Source organism: Octopus bimaculoides, chromosome 2 (assembly GCF_001194135.2).
Source record: "Octopus bimaculoides isolate UCB-OBI-ISO-001 chromosome 2, ASM119413v2, whole genome shotgun sequence".
Classification (NCBI taxonomy): domain Eukaryota; kingdom Metazoa; phylum Mollusca; class Cephalopoda; order Octopoda; family Octopodidae; genus Octopus; species Octopus bimaculoides.
In genome coordinates this window covers 70,216,759-70,221,649 of record NC_068982.1, presented here as the reverse complement: position 1 = coordinate 70,221,649, position 4,891 = coordinate 70,216,759, and the positions used below count along the sequence as shown (strand labels likewise).

The 4,891-nt window shown below is 36.8% G+C and overlaps 1 protein-coding gene across 5 annotated transcripts in view; it reads left to right on the top strand.

Annotated features, from left to right (window-relative positions):
* LOC106875929 (protein FAM13A) overlaps positions 1-4,891 on the top strand; it is a 242,604-nt gene that overhangs the window by 74,133 nt on the left and 163,580 nt on the right. The gene's annotated exons all lie outside the window — the stretch shown is intronic.

Below are 4,891 nucleotides of genomic sequence, written 5' to 3'. Positions count from 1 at the left end.
TGTGTGTGTGTGTGTGTGTGTGTGTGTGTGTGTGTGTGTGTGTGTGTGTGTCTTGGTATTTTGTTCACTCACAAAAAGTGGTGATCTGGCAAAACTGTTAGCATGCCTGCAAAATGCTTAGTGGCATTTTATGTCTTTCTATTCTGAGTTCAAATTTTGCTGAGGTTGACTTTATTCTTCATCCTTTCAGGGTCAATAAAGTAAGTACCAGTCAAGTTCTAGGGATCAATGTAATTGACTTCCCCTTCCTTTCAGAAATTGCTGGCCCTGTGCCAAAATTTGAAACCATTATGTGCACGCACACGCACACACACACACATACTACATGTTTGTGTGCATGAGTATATATGTGAGTGTCTCTCTTTGTGTATGAGTTTGTGATGGAAAGAAATGGTTCTGCAAAATGATATTATGAATGTGAAGTTGCATGATATTGAATGAATGTGTGCATATATGTGCATGTCTGTGTGTATGTGTTTGTTTGTGTATGAGAGAGAGAGAGAGGAGAGTAGTTTGAAGCTTCAGGAATCCTGGTCAAAATGTCACTTTTGGCATGTCTTGGATAATATTACTGAGAGCTGCATTCATTATTAATAGCTCCTTGGAAATTAATGCTACCAATGTCATTCATTGCAAAGCAATAAAAATAGTTTTTAATTACTTATTCCTTTGTATCTATCCTATAGTGGTGATGTGTAGCCTCTTTGTTCAGCCTATTTATAGTTAGGAGTTTATAATTGAAAGTTTTGTTCCTTTGCCAGAATCACATCACAACATTACACAGTGACAGAATTATATAAGCCTTTTGACTAGTATTCTAATGTTTTACCCACCTGTGTATTTCTCATGTGTGTATATAAAAGATGAAAGTTCTTTATATATAGGTGCAGATGTGTTGTGCAATTAAGAAACTTGCTATTTCACAGTCATGTGGTTTCAGGTTCAGTCCTTCAGTCCTACTGCATAGCACTTTGGGCAAATGTCTACTACTATAGTACAGGGCTAATCAAAGCCTTGTGAGTGGGTTTGGTAGAGAGAAACTGAAAAGTCTATATATCTATACACACATATATATATGCATGCACACACACACACACACAAATATATGCTCGCGCGCGCATGCACACACACACACACATAAGTGAAAGAAATAGCATTAATACCAGAAGGCAATCTGTATATCATCTAACTTAAACCTTTTGATATTATTACTTTTTCCATCGCTAATATTTATTTTTAATAAGCCTCCTGGATGTTTGTGACATTGGTGACTAAAAAGACTTATTTTATATATTGTGGGCAGTGAGATTTGTCTTGTATATAGTGATTAGATGGCTGCCATTGAAGAAGCACAGTATGCTGAAATCACACAATCAGGCAGATCTGGTGCTCATGCCAGGCGATTCTGTTACAATATATATTTGTGCTTTTATGCACGATGCGTTTATATGAGAGGACTTCTCAAGGCGAATACTACAGTATTTGATGTTTTCACAATACATCCTTGTTAAGCTGGATATTAAAGATTGTCTTTTGATATATATGTGTGTGTGTGTGTGTGTGTGTGTGTGTGTGTGTCTCTCTCTTTGTTTTGACATCACATGATAGTTATGAGTGTCATAGCCATACAAGCAGTGTCCTTCATTTCTAATTTTTTGTGAAATCACATCCTGTCATGGGGGAAGTATTACCTTGCTTGGAAGCAGGGTTGAGTTGGTGACAAAGTATCTGTCTCAGTGATTCCATCTGACTGATGCAAGCATAGAAAAGTTGGCATCTAAATAATGGCAGTGGCGATGTTGATGATGATTGTATATGTGTGTGTGTGTGTGCGTGCAGGCATAGTTGTATGGTTAAGAAGTTTACTTCCCAATCGTATAGTTCCAGTCTTAGTTCCATTATGTGTCACTGTGAGTGTCTTTTACTATTAGCCTCTGGTCAACCAATGGCTTGTGAGTGGATTTGGTAGAACAGGAACTGGAAGAAGTCTTTCATATGTGTGTGTAACACATTTGTTTACATTTGTGCTTCTCTCAAATTTGCTAGCTACAAGTGGTTATGTTATTTCTCTTATTAACAAATCATCTGCTGGCTTTGTATATTCAAACATATGTAGAGTGAGAGACCCCTAGCTTGAAAACCAGGTGGGGATATATAATGCATGAGAGAGAGGGGGAGGAGAAAGAGGTTGTGTGTATGCATAGCTATAATTGGAAAAGTTTGCTTTGTCACTATGTAGTTCTGGATTTGATTCCACTGCTTGGTATCTTGGTAACTGTCTTTTATAGCCTCACACATGGTATTGAACTGTCTAATAATGTGTGGAAATGTTGTTGTTGAAGCTGGTTTGGAAGGCCATCATGTGTATGTGTACACAGACACACACACACAATATTGAATGTGGAACTATATATAGAGAGATGTTTAAAATACAAGCCCTTGGTGGGGAAATGTGTTGATAAACATGATGCCAATAAGGTCTGTTTGTATTTTAAATATGTTTATTTATTTATAAAAATGTTGACAGGTTGCAAACTGCTTTGTACTTGGGAACTCATCTAAGCATGCTCAAACAAATTCTCAAGATTTAAACATTTTAGTCAACCTGTCAGCATTCTTATCAAATAATAAATCACTTACTTTGCATATACTACATTGAGTCTTTTATTTATACTGTGGTTTTCTTGTGCTAACATACAAGCATAATCTAATATATTGTTTCTAATATAGGCACAAAGCCAGCAGTTTTGAGGGATGTGTGTGCATGTGTGTTGGGGCGGGTTAGTTGACCCATTGGTCCAAGTACTTGATTGATATTTTATCAACCCCTGGAGGATGAAAGGCAAAGTTGACTTTCGCAGGATTTGGACTCAAATGTAAATGGCCATAATACCATGAGGCATTTTGTCTGATGTGCTAATGATTCTGTCAATCCTCCACATACCTGTTAATATCCACTTTTCAATCTGTGGATAGGTTAGACAGAATTTGTTGAGGCAGATTTTCTACAGCGGGATGGGTGCACTTCCTGTTGCCAACCTTCTTCTGCTTTCAAGCAGGGAAATATTTCCTCAGAGCTGGACTTGTTTTAACGAACAATTGTAAATGATGGCATTGCTTGTATGATAGTGATGCTCATTCACATCTATTGTGCAATGTTAAGAAGAAGAGACACAAAGACATTCTCCCATGCATTCACATAAGTGATTGGTTTCTTTCAGTTTCCATCTACCAAATCCACTCACAAAGGACTTGAGGCTATAGTAGAAGACACTTGCCCAAGATGCCACACAGTGGGACTGAATCCCAAACCACATGGTTGGGAAGTAAACTTCTTAGACACACAACCATAATTGCACCTATACATGCACAGACACACATATATATATACACAAATATTCCATGTGTGCCTGCTCCAGCAAAAACAGTATGGCCATGAGCCAGTGATAAAAATCAGTAAAAGAATATATAAATGATATTGCACATTATAAGCATGAAAAATGTAGTACATTACTATATCGTTTTTTTTGTGTAAAAAAATTAACTTGTGTGATGCTGAAGACTACCACAAACCTGAATGATTGTATTTTATTAGCATTGATCAATTCTACAATGGTATAGGGATAGATGGATCCAGGGGGCCAGTTTTGTTTATACAGATTCAACACTAATCATGTCAGTAAGAGTTATAATTTAATTTTCAACCAGACACCCCACTCATAATCCTCTCATGTTTTAAGTTGTACTATGTTGAGATTTAAAACTTTGTGCTTAAGTGTCCAGTGTTTTAAAAATAGCCAGGAATTAAACCAAATGGCATTTGATGGTTGCAATGAGTAGGTTGCATTGATTATGTAACTTCTCTTGTGCTTGTACATATTCTTAGACTCCCTCCCCTCTTTTTTTTTTTTTTTTTACTGTCTTGTGTAACTAAAGTTTGCACTGTTCTTGAATCTCTGCTGGTTTGTCTCATCATAACTAAGATTGATGTGGAGAATGGAGAAGGAAGATAAGCAACAGCTTTTTCAAAAGAAAAACCTTAGTGGTGTGGAATAAATTAAGATGGTAGAGGAAAGTAATATAGCTATGCTGTATTATTATATTACTTGCAGTAATGCTGTCTGCAAGTGAAATAAAATATGTTTGCGGATACATAGGGGATTGCTTCAGTCAGCAGTGGAAATAGCTGAGTTTTGAAACTTCTTTTCAGCTAACTTTATGGAGTTTAGCAGGAAAGATTTATTAACATTCATAAATGTAGTCAACAGTGAAGAAGCCACTAATCCAAAATGGCCAGTTTGAGAGATGCTTTTATGTTAGGTTTTTATAACAGTATCTTGATTTACATGCACAGATATGGCGGTGTGGTTAAGAAGCTATTTTGTTGCCACATAGTTTTCTGTTTGGCTCCTCTGTGTGGCATCTTGGTTAAGTGTCTTCTACAACAACCTCAGGTCAACCAGTACCTTGTGAGTGGATTTGGTTGACAGAAACAACTTCATGGAAGCCTATTTTGTGTGTGTGTGTGGCTTCATTTCTTTTTCTGTCTCCACTTCTACTGTCACCAACTCCATTGTCCAAACCTCCTGCATCTCTACCATCTGTTTCCTCTACATTTATGTGTGTGTGTGTCCGTGTCCCACTGGTACTTGACAATCGGTGTTAGTTTGTTTATTTCCTTGTAACTTAACAATTCAGCAACAAACTGACAGAATAAGTACTAGACTTGAAAAATAAGTACTGGGGGTTGATTTGTTCAACTTAACTCTTCAAGGTGGTACCCCAGCATGGCCACCATCCTGTGACTGAAACGAGTAAAAAATCCAAAAGAATATATATGTATGTATGCGTGTGTGCGTATATATATATATATATATATATATATATATAT